General features: G+C 45.4%; 1 protein-coding gene across 1 annotated transcript in view; it reads left to right on the forward strand.

Moving 5' to 3' along the window:
* The first annotated feature begins 2,496 nt into the window (after window positions 1–2,496).
* Window positions 2,497–22,310, forward strand: part of SQOR (sulfide quinone oxidoreductase) — a 61,470-nt gene continuing 41,656 nt past the window's right edge. The window contains exon 1 of the mRNA XM_040414031.1: window positions 2,497–2,607. The gene's annotated coding sequence lies outside the window, so the exon portion shown is untranslated. The remainder of the gene's footprint in view (window positions 2,608–22,310) is intronic.

Consider the following 22,310-nt stretch of genomic DNA (forward strand, 5'->3'; position numbering starts at 1 on the left):
GGGCCTTGCGGCTTATTTTATACCATGAACATGTTCGAAACGCGTAGGTTTCTATATGCTTTTAAATTGTCTAATTTCATGGCATAGTTGTCAACTGTCCTGAATTTGCAGGGACTGTCCCTGGTTTTCAGACAGTCTCTGCAAATTTAGGCTGTCTGGGTTAAAAATGGGCAGGGCTAACGGCAATTCCGTCCATAAATTGGCAGAGTTGGGCGTTCCAGGGGCAGGGTTTTCATTTGTTATGCGTTTTTGCAGCACATAAAACACTGCACTGCCACAGCATGTTGCAGCACCTTTAGGGCATAGCCATATGATACGGCTATGACGCAGCTAAGATGCGGCCAAGCAAACCGCCACAATATCCTATTAAGGCCTCCTGCACACGAACGTGGCTGTGCTGCGGCCCACACTGCGCGAACACCATCCGTGGGGCAGCTGCAGCAGATCGCGGACCCATTCACTTTAATGGGTCCGCGTTCCGCAAAAAGATAGGACATGTTCTATCTTTTTGGGGAACTGAAGTACGGGACGAAACCCCACGGAAACTTCCGTGGGTTTCCGTTCCGCACCATTCTGCATCTCCTGATTTGTGGACCCATTGAAGTGAATGGGTCTGCATCCGTGATGCGGAATGCCCACGGAACGGCGCCCGTGTATTGCAGGTCCGCAATACGGCCACGGAGCGCACACAATCCTGTGAAAGAGGCCTAACTCAGTGGAACCAAATTGTTTATCCAGTGTTCTCTTTTAACAATGGTTCCAATGAGTTGAAAGAATAGCGCTGCCGCTTGCATGGACACCCAGTTTGCAGCCATATGGCGGCCGCGTCTCAGCTACCACGCCATGAGGGCACATGGTCAGGTTTCTGCATGCAGTTTTGGAAGCCAAAATCAGGAGTGGGTCATGAAAGGAAAAGGAAAGAAAGTATAAAGGACAGATACAAATTTTCCTTTTTTTATGAATTCACTCCTAGTATTGGCTTCCAAAACTACACGCAGTAACTTGACACTGTGGCCGTATGGTGTCGCACTGCGGCATGCTGCGACTGGATTTTTCACAGTCGCAGCATGTCGCATATTGTAGTGTGACACCATAGACTATCATTCTAAAAATTGTTGCACGGGACAGCATTGTGCGACACATGTTGCAGTGTAGTTGTGCCCTGATTGTCGCGCAACACATGTCGTCTTGTAGCCCTAGCCCATGCTGCAGGCCGTAATTTGCACGGGCACCCGCATGCGGATCGCTGACCCATTCACTTGAATGGGGTCTGTGATCCGTCCGTTCCGCAAAAAGATAGAACAAGTTCTATTTTTTTGCGGAACGGAAGCACAAAACGGAACCCCACGGAAGCACTCCGTAGTGCTTCTGTGGTGTCCCGTTCCATACCGCATCTCCGGATTTGCGGACCCATTCAAGTGAATGGGTCCGCATCTGTGATGTAGAATGCACACGGCCGGTGCCCCGTGTATTGCGGACCCACCATATGCGGGCCGCTATACAGCCATGGCGGGTCAACGGTCGCGTGCAAGAGGCCTTAGGGTACCTGCACACGGGTGTGAGCAAACATGCAGAAGATCTGCACAAATTGCCGTGTGGATTTTGTGTTTCTGCATTCAAATCTGCATGGTTTGGATTTGATGCAGTTTTGTCACAGATCTCATCCTTCAATGAAAAGGGTGAAATCTGCACCAAAAAATCACAAACATAATTGACACGCTGCAGATTTTTAAATCAGTCAATTTCCACACGGAAAGAAAAAACAAAGTGTGAATGAGACTTGTCTAATCTGTAGCTTTTCTACATGAGAATCTGTGCAGAAAAACCATGTGTGATCTGCAACGTGTGCATCCTAGGTTTCTTTCCATACATGTCGATTGCCCAAAATACTAATATGAAGCCATGAGTAGCATTTATCGTGAAACGCAAAATGATGATGATGATAATTATAATAAGCTGGACAAACGTTTCCTAAAAATAGAAACAAAAAACAAGAGACATTTCCTTCTTTTTATGGGCAGTGGAACAAGGTTCCCTATTTATATAGACCGTTCATTGACTGTAGAGAGAAACATAAAGGCAGAGTATTGGCAAAAAGAAAGTCCACCCTTCCCTCACAGACCCCTACCCCTTATCCTGGCCATGATGAGGGGGCACTCTGTCATTATCTGTGAATGCCTATGTGGGTATAATCACAGTGTGTAGGTACCAGGGTAGGTACCCATCTGTCACAGGCGACAGGCACCGTGTAAGCTGTAAAGGCAGCCATATTGGTATTCGCCCAGCTTCCTCACATATCGATAAAATAACTGTGAAATCTATATCTATATATTTTTTTTTATCACACAATTTGCTTCTATTCTTGCGTCCTTCTGAGCTGTGACCCCATATAGTCCTAGGGAGGCTCCGGGGTCAGAACCCGTCACCCCGCTCAGCCGGTAATGTGGACAGTCATAAGAGCAGAGCCTGGCCCCGCCCAGTACAGCAGCCAATCAGCGCCGCGGCACAGGAGACGCTGTTGACTGGAAGGCAGGAGTAGTGGGCAGAGCTCAATCCAGGCTCATAGCTGGTGCCCCCTGAGCTGTGAGCACGTCACGCCCGCCCGAGGTAAGTGTCTCCTGTATTAGTGCTGTACCCTCCTTAGGAAATACATATCTATTCTATGCCAAGCTCTTGTCACTAAAGTGCTGGGCACATTACAGATGCAACCAAACTAGAACTAAAAGAGTAACTGGCATGCCTTTAGTGGTTGGAGTGTAACTACCATGCGACTGCTAGGGGTCCAGTCTTAGGGCACATGCACATGAATGTATATTCTTTCCATGTCCGTTCCGTTTTCTTTGTTTTTTTTGCCGACCGTACGTCAGTTTCCGTATGTCCGTATTTCCTTTCCGCCAAAAAATAGAACATGTCCTATTATTGTCCGCATTACGGACAAGGATAGTACCGTTCTATCAGGGGCCTGCTGTTCCCTTCCGCAAAATACGGAATACACACGGATGTCATCCGTATTTTTTGCGGACCGCAAAATACATACGGTCGTGTGCATGAGGCCTTAGTTGGGATTATTTCCTCTTCTACCGGAGGTGAAAACTTGGTCACCCTCTAAAGGAACAACTTTTAGCAAATGAGGCAGTGGACAAAATGGCCCAAGGGTCATTGAAAGGGGTTTAGGCAGAAACCCTTCTGTCCTGTGTGGGGGGCCTGGTTTGATCCTTGCTATGGGGCCCTTACTTCTCTATGTACGCCACTGATTGAAACATACATAGAACATCTATTGTGCTTTTGACTTGGTAGCAGACATATCTGTAGCAGCCCGCGGTCATATAAGGCTACTTTCACACTAGCATTATTCTTTTTCGACATTGAGTTCCGTCCTAGGGGCTCAATACCGGAAAAGAACTGATCAGTTTTATCCCCATGCATTCTGAATGGAGCGTAATCCGTTCAGGATGCATCAGGTTGTCTTCAGTTCAGTCTTTTTGACTGATCAGGACGGAGATAATACCGCAGCATGCTACAGTGTTATCTCCGTCCAAAATTAATGCCGGATCCGGCCACGAGTGTTCCCGGCAAAAAGGATGACACCGGAAAGATGGATCCGGCACTTCAATGCATTTGTCATACGGATCAGGATCCTGATCCGTCTGACAAATGCCATCAGTTTGCGTCTGCACTGCTGGATCCAGCGGGCAGTTCCGTCCGGAATCCTCTGCTGCAAGTGTGAAAGTACCCTAACGTGTTATCAGACTGTACAGGGACCAAGGCTTCCCTGCCATGACTTCAGAAGCAGTAAAATTAGGGTTCTTTACTTTTCTAGATGTACAGTAAACTGATGCTCCACTTCCGGAGAAAATCTGTCCAAAGTGTGGAGCATAAAAACAAGCTAAATCCTAAAACGCTGGATCTTTGGTATTAAAATGGATTAGTTATTATTTTGTTGTCACCCCTGTACGGTAGGTTTTTCTGGTTGCAGTGGCTGGTAGGTTCCCCTTCCAGCAGGAACTATCACATTCCTGCTGATAAAAGAAGAAGCAGGTTGATGCTCGTGGGCTTATTTAGGATATGTTCACACAGTTTTTTCTACGTAAATTTTGTCATAGATTCCACGCCCAATAAACACTCCAAAACCGCGCTTAAATGGGGAAAGTGCCTGTTAATTCATATGGCGTTTTTTGATCTTGTGGTTTTAAAAACTACGCTGCAGAAGCAAGCGTCCCTTCTTGATGTGGAATCCACATCCGGGGTAGGGTTGTCACGATACAAACATTTTGATTCAATTTCGATACCATAAAAAAGTATTGTGATATTTGATACCACGCGACAAAAATAAAATGCTAAAAAAGCCACGTGCATTCCGCATTTTATGGAACATCCGGCCCATAATAGAACAGTCCTATCCTATTTTTTTGTGGGGACAAGGTGACAAAAAAATGGCGAATTGTGCGTTTTTTATTATATTTTTTCTGTTACGGCGTTCACCACATAGGAGATATTTTTTTATATTTTAATAGTTTGGACTTTTCGGACGTGGCGATATGTAATATGTTTATTTATTTATTTATTTGTATATATTTTTTATATGTAAAATTGGGATAGGGGGTGATTTAAACTTAATATTTTGGTGTTTGTTTTTTAAACTTTTTTTTTTTTACTTTTTATTTAATAACGATTTTCCCTAATAGAGCTCTATCAGGGTGAATAGGACCTCACACTGTCCCTGCTGCCCTGTGCATAGTACACACAGCAGCAGGGAGCTGACCATGGCAGCCAGGGCTTCAGTAGCGTCCTGGCTACCATGGTAACTGATCGGACCCCCGTGATTACACTGCAGGGGCTCCGATCACAACTGCCACTACACCACCAATGAAGAGGGGGGGAGGGGACCCTGTGACTAGGGCTAAAACGATTACTCGATTAAATCGAGTAATTCTATACAAAAAAAATCCTCGATGCAAATTTTTTGCATCGAGGATTTGTTTGTGTCATGTGACCATGGAGCGGGAGTGAAGCGCTTGCTAACTCACCGCTTCGTGGTCACCCGCCGGCCCTTACCTTGTTACACTCCACTGAGGGAAACTTTGTGTGCTCGTCCAGCTGCCATGCCGGTCGGCAGTCTGCTGCCTTTAAATGTGGAGTGTTCCAGTTGCCTCCTCCGCAGTGCACCCCCTTTGGTCCTGGGCTGCAGGATGAAGAGGATGGGGGTCGCCTCGCCCCCCGCTCGGATCCAGGAGGAACATGTGAGGGCGCTGCAGGAAGCCAACCACACGCTGTACCGGCCGCCCAAGCAGATCAAGGGGGAGATCCAGGAGGAGAATGACGGCTGCAGGGCAGGGGCACGGCCGCGGGCAGGTTAAATTCAAGGAGGTGAGGAGCCTGGAGAGCGGGGCCGGTGTAACAGGTGATGCCAGCCACTGCTGGTACCATGTGCTGGCACTGGAGGATGACATGACAAGTCACACTGGTGCAGAGGAGGGGGCTAGACTTACAGCCTAGGTGGCACTTTATATCCTGGCTTTCTGTTATACATGTGGGATCAGGGCTCAGTGCCAGTTTACAGTGTTATGCGGGTTATGCAGCTTATTGTGGTAGCTGGCATCTACCAGGCATGATGCTGCTCCATAGCTTATGCCTTGATGGCACTGGGGGGCAAGCTTGTGGCAATGGGGGGCAGGCTGATGGCACTGGGTGGCACCTAATGGCACTGGGGGGGGGGAGGCTGATGGCACTGGGGGACAGCTGATGGCACTGGGGTGGCAGCTGGTGGCACTGGGTTGGCAGCTGGTGGAACTAGGAGGCAGCTGGTGACACTGAGGGGGCAGGTGATGGCACTGGGGAGTAGTGGAGCTGATGGCACTGTGGGGAACTAATGCACTAGGGCTGATTTCACGGGGGAGAACGAAGGGTGCTGGGGACTGATGGCAGGGGGTCTGATGAGTTTTTATAAAGGAAAACAGTCTATTAATTATTTTTTACTTATTAGATTACTCGATTAATCGTAAAAAATAATCTGTAGAATACTCGATTGCTAAAATAATCGTTTACTGCAGCCCTACCTGTGGCCACTGCCACTAATGACTTTAATACTGAACTAACGTTTAATACAAACACAGGCGGCGGGTGCCGGCGTCAGAATCACATAGCCGGCACCTGACCTCTATGACAGGGAGTTGCGATCTGTCGCCGTTAACCCCTCAGGTACCGCCACCTGTATTTGTATTAATGGGTTAGTTATCTTCATTGGTGGCGCAGTGGCCACAGCCCCTCCTCTCTTGTCATTGACTGCAGCGGCACAGTTGGGAGGGAGGGACACCTTTTCCCCTGTGCTGCTGAGGAGAACATAGAATGTGCTGAGAGCAGCGTGCGCCATGTTCTCTGATACTGCGCAGCCTAGTATCGGTAAAAGGCAAATCCCGGTATCGAACTGATCCGGATACAAAGGTATCAATTGGGTATTGATATTTCGATACCCGGTACTACCCTAATCCAGAGTTCTCATTGAAATGGGCAGTAATAAAAACCACATCAAAGCTGCATAAAAAAGCACGAAAAGCTGCAAATACTGAAGTTGTTCACTCGCAAAACTTCAGGAATAACTGACTTCACCTCGTCAGAACCCGTACATTTTAATACTGTACGGAGATGGATCTCTGTACAGCATTAATCCGAAGTTTTGAGCGAAGCGATTTCAGATCTAGGATCCGAAGCTCGCTTCGTTCATCCCTAGTTGTGATGCTTCAATTTAAGGGCTCGTGCACACAAACTTATTTTCTTTCAGTGTCTGTTACGTTGTTTTTTGTGGACCGTATACGGAACCATTCATTTCAATGGGTCCACAAAAAACAGAAGTTACTCCATGTGCATTCCGTTTCCGTATTTCTGTTCTGCAAAAAAATAGTACATGTCCTATTATTGTCCGCATTACGGACAAGGATAGGACTTTTCTATTAGGGGCCAGCTGTTCCCTTCCGCAAAATACAGAATGCACACGGACGTCATCTGTATTTTTTGCAGATCCGTTTTTTGCATACAGTCGTGTGCATGAGCCCTAAAGGGGTTCTCCTACCATAGATGGCATATCAGTAACATATGCCATCAATGTCCCAGCACTGGGAGGCTGACCATTCTGACCCACACTGATATTGAGGGCTCCTTTTCTATGGCCATAAGGCTTCATCCGGTGTTACGGTTGTCAGATAGCACCAGGCTGGCAGTGAAGAAATTGAGAAACTAGTGATCAGAAAATTATTGAGCGCAGAGCTGCATCCTCCTCCTCCATTCTGTTACACATCTGTAAATAAAATGGGACTTTATTCCAAAACTATTTCCTTTTCAGTGTCCAGAAACTAGAAAATATTAGTAGAAAAAATCTTTCATGTTACTGCTCTGACGTTTGTTATAACTATATAGTATTACAGTAAATAACACTGACGATCTGTCGGTTTTTGCAGTGTCCCAGTGTTGCAATGAGTCTTGTTGAAGTACACTTCCTTATGACGCTTTAAGCCAGGAAGTCGCCTGTTTACAGCCTGATATGATAGTACTTGAGTTTTTATTACAACACAGTATCAAAATGAAGTTACACATTTAGGCCTCGTTCACATTTCTATGTCCGCTTGATGTCCGTGAAAAAAATCTGTCTGTGTTTCATCTGTGAAGATGTCCGTGTTTGGTGCGTGTGTCGTTTTTTTTGCCCTCCGTGTGTCATCTGTATTCCACACTGCTCAGCTGAAAGTCAATTCCCACGGCGTCTCCTACCAGTGGTCAGTGAAAAACGGAGCAAACATGGACGCAACACGGATGTCATCCGTTTTGTGTCTGTGTTTTTTCACGTACCCGTAGACTGTAATGGCTATGTTTGGTCCACATCACACACCAAAGTAGTGATTTTTTTCACTGATCCACGGTCAGTAAAAAATACTGGTATGTGAACGGACACATTAAAATCAATAGGTACGTGTGCTGTCTGCAGAAAATGGAAATGTGAACAAGGCCTCAAGTGTCACCCATTAGCAACACCACAGTTGTCAGACTTGTTCTTTCATGTGTCTCGGTTTTGGACTTGGTGTTCTGCTTTCAGTGAACCGTTGGCCATGTATAAGGGCCCGTGCACACAATCGTATGTATTTTGCAGCCTGCAAACCACGGGGGAGATTTATCAAACTGGTGTAAAGTAGCCCATAGCAACCAATCAGATTCCACCTTTCATTTTCCAAAAGAGCTGTCCAAAATGAAAGGTGAAATCTGATTGGTTGCTTTGGGCAACTAAGCCAGTTCTATGCTAAATCTCCCCCTTTGTCTCAGCTGCCCTCCACTCCTGCTGTGGCCGGTTAAAATAGCTCAGAACATGACAGCTTGCCGGTGCTAAATTTAAGTGCTGTGTGCCTTTACACAAATAGACAAACGTGAAGACAAACTTCAATTTGTCCCCTGCTGATAAATTATGGCCAATGGGCGTCATTTACAACAGGCGCTATGCCAGCTTTTGCCATTAAAAAAAAGTGTTTTTTCTGTACAGGAATCCGCTCTGACAAACCGCACGTATTCCGCACCTAACTTGTGTAGGGGGCTTTAGGGTGCCTTCACAGGCTGTGGATCTTGTGACAGAGTTTTACATGACTGAATGGGGCTTGCAGAAATCCATGTGCTTGCTGCTTCATTCAAATGAATGGAACTGATTTTTAGTTGTGGAAAATTCTGCAAGAAAATCTGCCTATGTGAAAGCTCCTGTTCGGTGATTCTTTTTTAACAAATCTCTTTTTATTGAGAGAATCAAAATATCAGATCATCACAGATGAGAAATAAGCATGGATAATACGTACATTAGAAGCAAGACATAAGTGATCCGACATTTTCCAGAGAACCGAAACATCAGGGTATACATAGATACATGTTTCGACATGAACATGGAAATAAAGAAAAACAAAAAACTTCAACGGTTCGGTTGATTCTATAAGTAATTTTGCAGTTATGAATCTTCATGTGTACGGTGATTCTTTATTTGGTCAGAGAGCAGTTTATTGCCAGTTATAGTCTTTTATAGCAATCACGTGACCTGCTTCTTTTATGTACGTGAACGTGCAGGAAAGCACTGCTGGAACTTGTGTCATCACAAGGAATCTTAAAAAGGAGGGGTTATTCTCAGCCTGAAGGTCTTCAAGGATCATGTTACTTCAGACTACTATGAACATCTTCATGATGACGTGCAAAGTAAACTTCTCACTGTGACTATGACACAGCAAAATTTCCTTACATGTTCTATGGTAGACCTTGGTCCCTGAAAGACATTTTCAAGGTAGTGGGGGTCTAGTGTCTGCTTATTTAGGGTCTATACACACAACTGTATTTGCAATTCATATCGCACAGATCGTGACTCCAGTAGCAGTGCTTTTTCATTGTGGCATGCTTGCTGTGGTATATGTAAAAGAATTTAATGCAGCGTCCAGGATACATTACCAAATAGCTAGCAACAGGGCTGCACACGGGTCTCATAGGGCCCCATAGTAAAACTTAGTATAGGCACTACTGCCCCACTGACAAAGCGACCCCCACCTGCCCTGCGACAATCACCCAGAGGAAACACAAAGCGCAACACCACAGATTTCTGATTAATTTACAAAGCAGCAGAGATATTACAGTATTATTCAGTCTATAAGACCAAAAGTGGGGGGAAATGGCAGTGCGTCTTATAGTCCGAATGCTAATGACCTCTTCATTATAGAAGTGGTCATTAGCATGCAAGAGGCGCAGGGAGCAGTGAGGGAAGCGTACAGCACACTATGACCTGAGGCTGTGCAACGTCAAGTCACAGTGCATCGCGGGCCGGAAGAAGAGCAGGGATCGGTGAGTGGATCTGCAGAGTGGCAGCGCCATCCGAAGCAAGCAAGGTAAGTTTATTAGTTTTTTTAATGTCTGATGGGGGTCCGATCTGAGGCTGATGGGTGCCCTATCTGAGGGTCATGGGGGTCCAATCTGAGGCTCATGGGGGTCCAATCTGAGGCAGATGGATGCTGCGAGGGTCTGATGGGGGTCTGATCTGAGGTTGATGGAGCTTGGGGGTCTAATGAGGATCTGATCTGAGGTCTGATGTAGCTTGGGGGTCTGATCTGAGTTCTGATGAAGAATGGCCGTCTGATCTGAGGTCTGATGAAAAAAATGTTTTTCTTATTTTCCTCCTTTAAATCCTAGGAGAGTCTTATAGTCTGGTGTGTCTTATATTAGGAAAAAATACGGTAATTAAAAAAATTTAAATAACAGAATGTCACACCTGGCCTCACCCACTTTATCCGACTTGTATGTCGGAAAAAGTGGAACATGTGCTTCATAATTATGGAGCTTATTCTGAGCACCATGTTTGTCAGTGTATTTACACTAGACAACTGGCATAAATACATTGATAAATTTCCTGCTTTCCTCCTGGGAGGATGCTTTCACATGTGGCGGAAAATTCCACCAGAAAATCTGCAGGTGCGCATTTTTACAAAGTTGCCCATTTTTTGGTGTAAATTGTGGTACGGATTTTGGTACAGATTTCCGCACAGATTTTGTTGTGCAGATTTTTCTGCTGTGTTTTCCACTTCAGAATTACGTTGCCATTGAATTGAATGGAGAGATTCTCATACAGAAAATGTCAATTTCCCAGCGAGATACAACTCAGGGATGGACATATTTCAGTTCCATAGGATAACATGGGACAAGTCGTGATGTTGCGGATTTTCTGGTGCAAAATTCCAACATATGTGAAAACACCCTTAAGGCCAGTTCACAAAACTGATTTTGAAATACATGCCTAAAAAATCAGCACAAGATACACATGTTTTTTCAGAGCAAAAAAAAAACGTTCACTGCAAATCAGCAAGGAATACACGTGTCTTTTTTTCAGCGCGAAAAAAGTGTTCAATACAAAGCAGAATTTTCAGCTTGAAGTTTTTGAAGCAGATTTTAACCAGTTCTGCGCAAAATGTGCAGAAAACGCACAAAAACACATGGACTTTAATGGAGCTGTTTTTTTCTGCTTCCTATTCATTTCAGTGGGAGATTAATGGGAACCTGTCACCGGGATCTTGTGTATAGAGCTGAGGACATAGGTTTCTAGATGGCCGCTAGCACATCTGCAATACCCAGTTCCCATAGCTCTCTGTGCTTTTATTGTGTCAAATAAAAGCACAGAGAACTATGGGGACTGGGTATTGCAGATGTGCTAGCGGCCATCTAGCAACCCATGTCCTCAGCTCTATACCCCAAATCCCGGTGACAGGTTCTCTTTAAGCACTGATTCTCATAGAGCATTGCTGCTTCTTTTTTACATGTGTAAAGGTACTTTCACACTTGCGGCCGAGGATTCCGTCAGGCAGTTCAGTCGCCGGGACTCAATCGCCGGCAATCCGGACGCAAACGGATGGCATTTGTCAGACGGATCTGGATGCGGATCCGTCTGACAAATGCATTGAAATACCAGATCCGTCTCTCTGGTGTCATCCGGAAAAACGCATCCGGTATTTTTTTTTTCCACATATTTAAAGGTATGCGCATGCGCGGACCGGAAGAACAGATCTGTCAATGCGGCAATTTTAATGCCGGATCCGGCACTAATACATTTCAATGGAAATTTATGCCGGCATTCCGCCAAGTGTTCAGGATTTTTGGCCAGAGAGAAAAATACAGCATGCTGCGGTATTTTCTCCAGCCAAAAAAGAGGGACTGAACTGATGCATACTGAATAGAATGCTCTCCATTCAGAATGCATTAGGATAAAAGTGATCCGTTTTTTTCCGGTATTGAGCTCCTGTGACGGAACTCAATACCAGAAAAGAGAAACGCTAGTGTGAAAGTAAAAATATGTGTAGATAACGGGCACTCAGGTCATAGGGTGTTGCATCAAAAAAGTTTATATAAACATATCATCATAACATTAAAATTAACATTTAAAACATATCACTTAAAGAGGACCTTTCACCGATTATTACACTATGAACTAAGTATACAGACATGTAGAGCGGCGCCCGGGGATCTCCCTGCACTTACTATTATCCCTGGGCGCCGCTCCGTTCTCCTGCCATGTCCTCCGGTATCTCCGTTCACTAAGTTATGGTAGGCGGAGTCTGCCCTTGTTCTTCTGTAGTGCTGGCCAATCGCATTGCAGAGCTCACAGCCTGGGAGAAAATAACCTCCCAGGCTATGAGCTCTGTGCTGCGATTGGCCAGCGCTAGAGCAGAACAAGGGCAGACTCCGCCTACCATAACTTAGTGACTGGAATCTCCGCCTACTATAACTTAGTGAGCGGAGATAGCGGAGGACATAGCAGGAGAACGGAGCGGCGCCCGGGGATAATAGTAAGTGCAGTGAGATCCCCGGGCGCCGCTCTACATGTCTGTATAGTTAGTTCATAGTGTAATAATCGGTGAAAGGTCCTCTTTAAAAACAAATTCTGTAATTTTCGATTATAAATCGATGTTGTAATCGACTCTTGAAACTGATGATAGAACAGTGTCAATTAAGATGTTCAAAAAAATCGATCTCAAGAGGCATCGACTATTAGTAGGAAACCACAGGGAATGCAAGAGAAAAACTGAAAAAAAATTGAAAAAAAAATTGTAGAAAGGTCTTCCAAATATTGTTCCCAATGTTAGCATATAAAACCTCTTATATTTTCTTTGTTAGCAGATGAACGAACATATGGACAAAGATAAGCAGTCTCTTTGCTGTGTCTTTTATTCGACAGGATAGACCGCACGCTTAATCAGCGATAGTTTCTTTTTCCACTAGTTCGACATAAATGTAGGCTTCAGTAGTGTGTTAAAATTCAAGCAGAACTTTTGAGTGGTGATCCCGTATTTTCGAATGGCGATCACGTACCTGGTGGCGTCTCACGTGGCGTCCCACGTGGTTTCTATACGTCACCTCTTTACAGATTGCAGCGCGCTGTTTCTTTCAGATTGTCGTCTGTAGTTACTGTAATCGAATTGCCAGAATTGCCATACGCGTTTCGAGGTTTACACACCTCTTCTTCAGTGGCTAGTGTGAAAGTACCCTAAGAAAGAGGCAAAGAGCTTCTTCCTATTGAAAGGCTGTTTTAAGGTGTTTTTGGAGCTGACTTGATGCTAATTTTGAGGCAGAAACGCTTCAAAATCAGCGCCAAAAACTCTGTGTGAACTGGCCCTTATAGGGCTGGCTGTCTGTCTGCAGCCACCATTAGGCTACCTGCAGAAACTCCTGCAGAAATGCCTATACCATTTTTTTGTGGGGCTTCAGAATGGATTTACGGATGTAGATAGCACACAGGTGTGCTGGCTACATCTTTTGCGTCCCCATTGAGATGAATGGATCCACCGCCGATGCGCAAAAAAATTTGCAGACCAAAACTATGGTCATGTTCATGAGCCCTAAGGAGTATAAAAACATCTCCTAAGTACTCACGTTATGTCATTGTATGGGTACGGCCACATCCCTTTTGTCATTTGCGGCTGTTAGTTGCAAGGCTTGTCATAACTTGCTCCGGTAACAAGCCATGTAATATGCCGTAAATGCATATTGGAGAATTGTATGCCTTTTCTGTACTAAAATATTGGGAGTCATTTACTAACATTTTTACGCCAGCTTTTGGTGTAAAAATTGTCGCAAGAACCCTTTTTTGCGACTTTTTAAACATCCATGCGTCAATATTTTGTTGCATGGGAATTCTTACACTGTCCTCACCCTTTTGGAGCGCTGTGGGCTGGGACTTCGGCAAATTTACGGAAACAAGCGTAAAAGAGGAGTAAAAACTACTCCAGTGAGGGGCTAGAGTAGTTTTTACTCTACGCCCTTAGGGGCACATTTAATAATGGACTTTCGTCATTTTTAGACACAGTCGCAAATTTTTAGCGGTAAACTACATCAGCCAGGGGTTGGCGTAGTTTTTACTCCGGGAGCATGGACTGCCACAGATGCGCCTGATTTATGACAAAGTGCGGGCCTCGTCATAAATTAGACAGCTCTTACGGCAGTGCATAGGGGAAAACTAAGACCGGCGTCAGGAAAAAAAAGGTCTTAGGGCTGTTTCACACGAGAGGATGCCGTGCGTGTCATCTGCAGCGTGAATGACATCCAAGCTCCGCACTGGACAGCAGAGACACGGAGCATTAACATGATTGATAATGCTCTTTGCCTCTCTGTGATCACAGAGAGGCAAAGAACATTATCAATCATGTTAATGCTCCTTGTCTCTGCTGTCCAGTGCGGAGCTTGGATGTCATTCACGCTGCAGATGACACGCACGACCTCCGCTCGTATGAAACAGCCTTTAGTAAATGTGCCTCTTGGACTGCTGGAGGTGCACCTAATTTATGATGAGGCACACACCTCGTCATAAATTAGGCAATGCCTCCAGCAGCGCAGGGCCATGTAGCTTGGCCCTAAATGATTAGTTTTCGCCCTAAAAGACGCACCGGCCCATAAGATGCACCTAGGTTTTTGAGGAGGAAAATAAGAGAAAAAAATGTTTTTAACCAAAAGGTGTGCTTTTGGTGGGTTTGAACTAATGGCGGTCTGTGCATGGCACTATTATGGGGGATCTGTGGATGATGCACTGTTATGGGGTGGGGGATTTGTGGATGGCACTGTTATGTGGGGAATCTGTGGATGGCACTGTTATGGGGGGGAGCTGTGGATGGCATTATGATGGGGGGGGGGGGTCTGTGGATGGCATTATGATGGTGGGGGGGATCTGTGGATGGCACTGCTATATGTGTCATCCACAGATCCCCCTATAACAGTCCCATCCACAGATCCCCCCCCATCATAATGCCATCCACAGACCCCCCCATCATAATGCCATCCACAGATCCCCCCCACCATCATAATGTCATAATACCATCCACAGATCCCCCCCACCATCATAATGCCATCCACAGACCCCACCCCCATCATTATCCCATCCATAGATCCCTAAGGAGGGGCTGTAGTAGGCGGGGAGAGCGGCGGGCAGAGAGCGGCCGGTACATGTCACACTCTGTCTCCTGTAGTAAGCGCTAGCAGGCAGGCCGGGCTGCAGGCGGCCGTAACTCACTAAGGTCACGTGCCTGCTTCATTCATAAAGCGGGTGGAGCAGGCACGTGACCTCAGTGAGTTACGGCCGCCTGCAGCCCGGCCTGCCTGCTAGCGCTTACTACAGGAGACGGAGTGTGACATGTACCGGTAAGTACGGTACAGATGGGGAGCAGGGGGAGCGCAGTTTAGATATTATGATTAACACTAAGTATAATACAGTACATACTGAGCGGCGGGCCTGCACTGCCCGCTGCTCTCCCCGCCTACTACAGACCTTCCTCCCTCCTCACTAATACATCGCAGTCTGCGATGTAAATTGCCAGCATTTGCCCCATAAGACGCAGGGGCACTTTCCCCCCACTTTTGGCGGGGGAAGGTGCGTCTTATGGGGTGAAAAATACGGTACTTGGTTTCTGCAGCTGGAAAGTACCTTTGAAAAGATAGATTAGGAAAGCTTTGTAAAGCTCTGTATATTTTTTCAGAAATTCATGAATGTGAGAATAAGGCTACATGTACACGAACGTTGTTTGTTTCCATGTCCATTAGTTTTTTTTTTGCGGATAGGATGCGGACCCATTCATTTCAATGGGACCGCAAAAAATGTGCTGTCCGCATCAGTATGTCCGTTCTGTAGCCCCGCAAAAAAAAATAGAACATGTCCTATTCTTGTCCATTTTAGGCATTGTTACAATGGATCCGCAAAAAAAAAAAATGGCATACAGATGTCATCCGTTTTTTGTTTTTTTTTGCGGACCACAAAACACATACGGTCGTGTGCATGTAGCCTACAGGAAATATTTGCTGACTGAAGATGAATAAGTACATCTGCAAATTCCCTTTTGCCTAGAAAGAAAAATGTGGCTATTCTCAAGAACCGCGCCTTTTGTAAATAAGTGCCTTTCACCTGGATAGCTGACTGACAGGAGATGCCTGTATGCTTTCCTGGATTGAGTATGTCACTGTGTACGTGTAAGGGCTCTTTTACATGAGCAAGTTTTAAATCCTGACCCATTCATTTCAATGGATCTGTGCACATTTTTCATGCATCATCTTCGTGTCCAGGAAAAATCGCATCATGTTCTGTATTGTGCTTTTTTTCACACAGCCCTGGCTCCTTAGAAATGAATAGAACTTGCATTAAAAACGGAAGGCATCTAGATGCAATGGGGGGAATTTATCATGAGGGGAATATTGAGGTCAAATTTGCTTGAGTCTGTGTTGGAGTACTTTATGCCACATTTATCAAATGTCACATGTTGTTTGATAAACTTGTCTTGTCCTTAAAGGGGTTGTCCAGGCTTTTACTATTGATGACCTATCCTCAGCTGTATGAGGAGATGGCGCACGTGCAGTCTACTGTCTCATGGAAAAGACCATAGACCGCAACAGGGGACAGGAAGAGAGAAGGGAGATGGCACATTCCCACTGTGCGCGCCGTCTCCCCATACAACTGATCGGCAGGGGTGCCAGGTGTCGGACCTCCACCAATCTGATATTGATGACCTATCCTGAGGATAGGTCATCGATAGAAAAAGCCCGGACAACCCCTTTAAACCTAACACTTTTGTCTAGAAAAGCTACTCCAGTTCTGGAGTGAGATTGCGACTTTTTTTTTGCAACTATTTAAAATTTTGTGCAGAAAAACCACTGCTTACTACAGTACCAGCAAAGTAATTGAGATTTGATAAATTTCGTAGGTGCGGAAATTGACCTGCTGTGCGGATTTTAAAATTCTTTCTGCACCTTTTAGGCCCCTTGCAGATGAGCATGAGCGGATTAGGTCCGGATGCGTTGCGGATGTATTCAGTGAAAAATGCGCGATTTTGCAAGCAAATTAATTCAGTTTTGTATGCAATCGCGTTCAGTTTTTAACGCACGGGTGCAATGCGATTTAATGCGTTTTGCACGCGGGCGATAAAAAACTGAAGGTGTACAAACAACATCTCTTAGCCACCATCTGTGAAAAAGGCATCGCATCCACGCTTGCGGATGCAATGCGATTTTCACGCAGCCTCATTCACTTCTGTGGGGCCAGCTTTGCGTGAAAAACGCAGAATATAGAACTCGTTGCGATTTTCATGCAACGCACAAGAGATGCGTGAAAAAAACCGCTCATGTACACAGACCCATTGAAATGAATGAGTCAGGATTCAGTGCGGGTGCAATGCGATCGCATCACGCATTGCACCCGCGCGGAATACTTGCTCATGTGAAAGAGGCCTTACATGAGCGAGCGAGTTCCACGCATTGGACTGTGTCAACAAGAGCACCCGTCGTAACCTTCCAGCACTGGCAGGGTCATGTAGCATTATATTGATTTATAATGCTATGTAACCCTTACAGTTTCGGAATGTATTGTACAGTCCTGATCAAAAGTTTAAGACCACTTAAAAAATTGCAAAAAATCATATTTAGCCTGGCTGGATCTTAACAAGGTTCCAAGTAGAGCTTCAACATGCAACAAGAAGAAATGGGAGTGAGACAAAACATTTTTTGAGCATTCAATTCAATGAAAACAACGAATAAACTGAAACAGGCTGTTTTTCAGCTGATCAAAAAACCCTAACCCCCCCCCCCCCAAAAACAGAAATCCAACTTCCAAACATGAACTCAGTAATGAGTAGCTCCGCCGTTATTGTTTATCACTTCAAAAATTCGTTTCGGCATGCTTGCTGCAAGCGTTTCCATGATGTGAGTGGGAACATTTCTCCAGGTGGTGAAGACGGCCGCACGAAGGCCATCTACTGTCTGGAACTGTTGTCCATTTTTGTAAACTTCCCTTGCCATCCATCCCCAAAGGTTCTCAATTGGATTTAGATCAGGGGAACACGCAGGATGGGCCAAAAGAGTGATGTTATTCTCCTGGAAGAAGTTCCTTGTCCTGCGGGCATTGTGTACTGTAGCGTTGTCCTGTTGAAAAACCCAGTCGTTACCACACAGACGAGGGCCCTCAGTCATGAGGAATGCTCTCTGCAACATCTGGACATAGCTCCAGCAGCCGTTTGACACCCCTGCACTTACTGAAGCTCCATTATTCCACTGAAGGAAAAAGCACCCCCTCCACTGTGGCGCGTAGAAAACATCTCAGGTGGGATCTGCTTGTCATGCCAGTAACGTTGGAAACCATCAGGACCATCAAGGTTAAATTTTTTCTCATCAGAGAATAAAACTTTCTTCCACCTTTGAATGTCCCATGTTTGGTGCTCTCTTGCAAAGTCCAAACGAGCAGTTCTGTGGCGTTCAAGGAGACGAGGTCTTTGAAGACGTTTTTTGTTTTTGAAGCCCTTCAGTCTCAGATGCCGTCTGATGGTTATGGGGCTGCAGTCAGCACCAGTAAGGGCCTTAATTTGGGTCGAGGATCGACCAGTGTCTTGATGGACAGCCAATTGGATCCTCCGGCTCAGTGCTGATGAAATTTTTTTGGGTCTTCCACTTGACTTTTTTGTTCCATAACCCTCAGGATCATTAAAGAAATTCCAAATGACTGTCTTACTGTGTCCCACCTCAGCAGCGATGGCGTGCTGTGAGAGACCCTGCTTATGCAGTTTAACAACCCGACCACGTTCAAAAAGGGAGAGTTTTTTTGCCTTTGCCGTCACAACGTGTGACTACCTGACAGAAAATGACAATGAATCCACATTTTTGCACAATTTTGGCCTTTTAAAGGCATGTGGTCCTAAAATTTTGATCAGCTGAAAAACAGCCTGTTTCAGTTTATTCGTTGTTTTCATTAAATTGAATGCTCAAAAAATGTTTTGTCTCACTCCCATTTCTTCTTGTTGCATGTTGAAGCTATACTTGGAACCTTGTTAAGATCCAGCCATGCTAAATATGATTTTTTGCCATTTTTCAAGTGTTCTTAAACTTTTGATCAGGACTGTATTAGGCTCAGTTCACACCTGAGCGTTTTACAGCGCGTTCCTACGCGCTGTAAAACGCTCAACAAGGAGAAACCAATGCTTCACTATGGGAATGGTACTCACCTGGGCGTTTTACAGCGCGTACGATCGCGCTGTAAAACGCCCGACGCTTACACAAGTACAGGAGCGTTTTTTTGGGCGCTTGTCGCGCGTTCCCGTACATAGACTTTCGGGAACGCGCGACACTGTGTGTACACTTGTCTCTGTATGCGCGCTTGTAAACGCCCGTACAATCGCGCATACAGAGCGCTCCTTTCAGAACGCTCAGGTGTGAACTGAGCCTTAGGCCCCTTTCACACGAGCGAGTATTCCGCGCGGATGCGATGCGGGAGGTGAACGCATTGCACCCGCACTGAATACTGACCCATTCATTTCTATGGGGCTGTGCACACGAGCGGTGATTTTCACGCATCACTTTTGCGTTGCGTGAAAATCGCAGCATGCTCCTCTTTGTGCGTTTTTCACGTAACGCAGGCCCCATAGAAATGAATGGGGTTGCGTGAAAATCGCAAGCATCCGCAAGCAAGTGCGGATGCGGTGCGATTTTCAGGCACGGTTGCTAGGAGACGATCGGGATGGAGACCCGAACCTTATTATTTTCCCTTATAACATGGTTATAAGGGAAAATAATAGCATTCTGAATACAGAATGCTAAGTAAAACAGGGCTGGAGGGGGTTAAAAAAAATAAAAAATCATTTAACTCACCTTAATCCACTTGCTCGCGATGCGGGCATCTCCGTCTGACTCTTTTACTGTATAGGACCTGTGGAGAGCATTAACTATAGTTTAAGGACCTGGGATGACGTCACTCCGGTCATCACATGGTACGTCACATGATCTTTTACCATGGTGATTCACCATGGTAAAAGATCATGTGACGTACCATGTTATGACCAGAGTGACGTCATCCCAGGTCCTTAAACTATAGTTAATGCTCTCTACAGGTCCTATACAGTAAAAGAGTCAGACGGAGATGCCCGGCATCGCGAGCAAGTGGATTAAGGTGAGTTAAATGATTTTTTATTTTTTTTAACCCCCTCCAGCCCTGTTTTACTTAGCATTCTGTATTCAGAATGCTATTATTTTCCCTTATAACCATGTTATAAGGGAAAATAATACTATTTACAGAACACCGATCCCAAGCCCGAACTTCTGTGAAGAAGTTCGGGTTTGGGTACCAAACACGCACGATTTTTCTCACGCGAGTGCAAAACGCATTACAATGTTTTGCACTCGCGCGGAAAAATCGCGGGTGTTCCCGCAACGCACCCGCACATTTTTCCGCAACGCCCGTGTGAAAGAGGCCTTAGGCCTCTTTCACACGAGCGTGACGGATTAGGTCCGGATGCGTTCAGGGTACGTTCAGTGAAACTCTCACCATTTCGCAAGCAAGTTCAGTCAGTTTTGTCTGCGATTGCGTTCAGTTGTTCAGTTTTTTCCGCACGGGTGCAGTGCGTTTTGATGCGTTTTTTCACGCGCGTGATAAAAAAACTGAAGGTTTACAAACATCTCTTAGCAACCATCAGTGAAAAACAATTCATAAAATACATACACATTTACTTTTCATACAATACATAAAATCATTTAATACAGATAAAAATAATGCTTTCAATTTAGTGAGCCCCGTCCTTTAAATGCGGAGCTCACGCATATAAAATAAAAAATATACCAAAAATAATACAAAATGCGGTTATTAATATATTGGTTAGATTTTGTAACCAAATGGTGTCGGGTTATTTTAGTCTAATTCTAGACTAGTCCTGACTGGTCCAGCCCAGGACCTCCACATCCAGCATGTTCACCTCCATGATCATCTGAGACCAGCCACCCGGACAGCTGCAGCAACAATCTTTGCATAACCAGCGAATTTCTGCACAAACTGTCAGAAACCGTCTTAGGGAAGCTCATCTGCATGCTCGTCGTCCTCATCGGGGTCTGGACCTGACTGCAAATTGTCACATTCGATGGCGTCTGGCACGTTGGATAGACGTTCTGTTTCCGGATAAGTCCTGGTTTTCACCGTTCAGGGCAGATGGCAGACAGCGTGTGTGGCATCGTTGTGGATCGAGTGGCCCATGGTGACGGTGGGGTTATGGTATGGGCAGGCGTATGTTATGGACAACGAACACAGCTGCATTTTATTGATGGCATTTTGAATGCACAGAGATACCGTGACGAGATCCTGAGGCCCATTGTTGTGCCATTCATCCACGACCATCACCTCATGTTGCAGCATGATAATGCATGGCCCCATATTGCAAGGATCTGTACACAATTCCTGGAAGCTGAAAACATCCCAGTTCTTGCATGGCCAGCATACTCACCGGACATGTCACCCATTGAGCATGTTTGAGATGCTGACCAGCCACTGAAGAAGGGATATTAACATCCCGAAACGTGTCTGGTATTTGAGCAGTGAGGGATCTACCTGGAACATCTGGACGATATAATTCTGATACAGGAGGACCTAACAGCCGCTGACTTTCTATGACCGCATACAACCTGCATAGGAACTCTTTTTCCAATATGGAACCTAACTCCGCCCCGCTCTAGGAATCACGTGAGTGACCTGCGGACCACGTGGGACGCCACACAGGTCCTTGCAGGTACACAACTAAGCACATCACAGCCCGAATCCTCGGCTCTGCTGCAAACAGGCATTTCATGCCCAGGCCCGTGACAATCGAGTGGTAAAGTGCGGTGAAGTTCCCAGAGCAGTAAAGTACAACATTCATTGTCATTTGTTTGAATACTTACCGCTAAGCGGCCAGTACATCCATCTATGACATTTTATATTAGCTCTTCATCAACCAGCATGTGCATATGACCTTTTCTTTGGTGCCCCCTATTGACTGCGGAATATAATCATAGGAACCTCAATATATTGATCCTGAAACTTTGTTACATCCATCAAGGATCGCCCCTTGTGCCTGTACTTTTGCACCTTATCAGCTATAGGCATACATAGCCATATACTAGCGGACAAAAGGCCTCATGTTATCTTTTACAGGCGGACACAGGGGTCCCTACTACCAACCCTTTCAGGGACACACTGCCCTATTTTACTTATGATCCTGGCCTTTACTCCTGTTTACTTGCATGCAATATTGATATTATCCAGGATGTTAGTTATTGAGTATTGTTTATGCTTTGTTTTTAATCTTGATGTCACGGCTGTATGTGAGCAACAATAGAAATACACAGTACAGAGCAACTGACTGGACCCAGAACTAGGGAGGATAAAGGGTGACACCTGTCCAACCCTCAACGCTCTCCCTATTCTGCTAAAGCACATGCCCGGATCCCAATGGCGGAACGAGGCATGCCCACGTGCCTAAGACTAATGACCACTGTAACCCCTA

The sequence above is a fragment of the Bufo bufo genome, chromosome 1, assembly GCF_905171765.1.
Source record: "Bufo bufo chromosome 1, aBufBuf1.1, whole genome shotgun sequence".
Classification (NCBI taxonomy): Eukaryota; Metazoa; Chordata; class Amphibia; order Anura; family Bufonidae; genus Bufo; species Bufo bufo.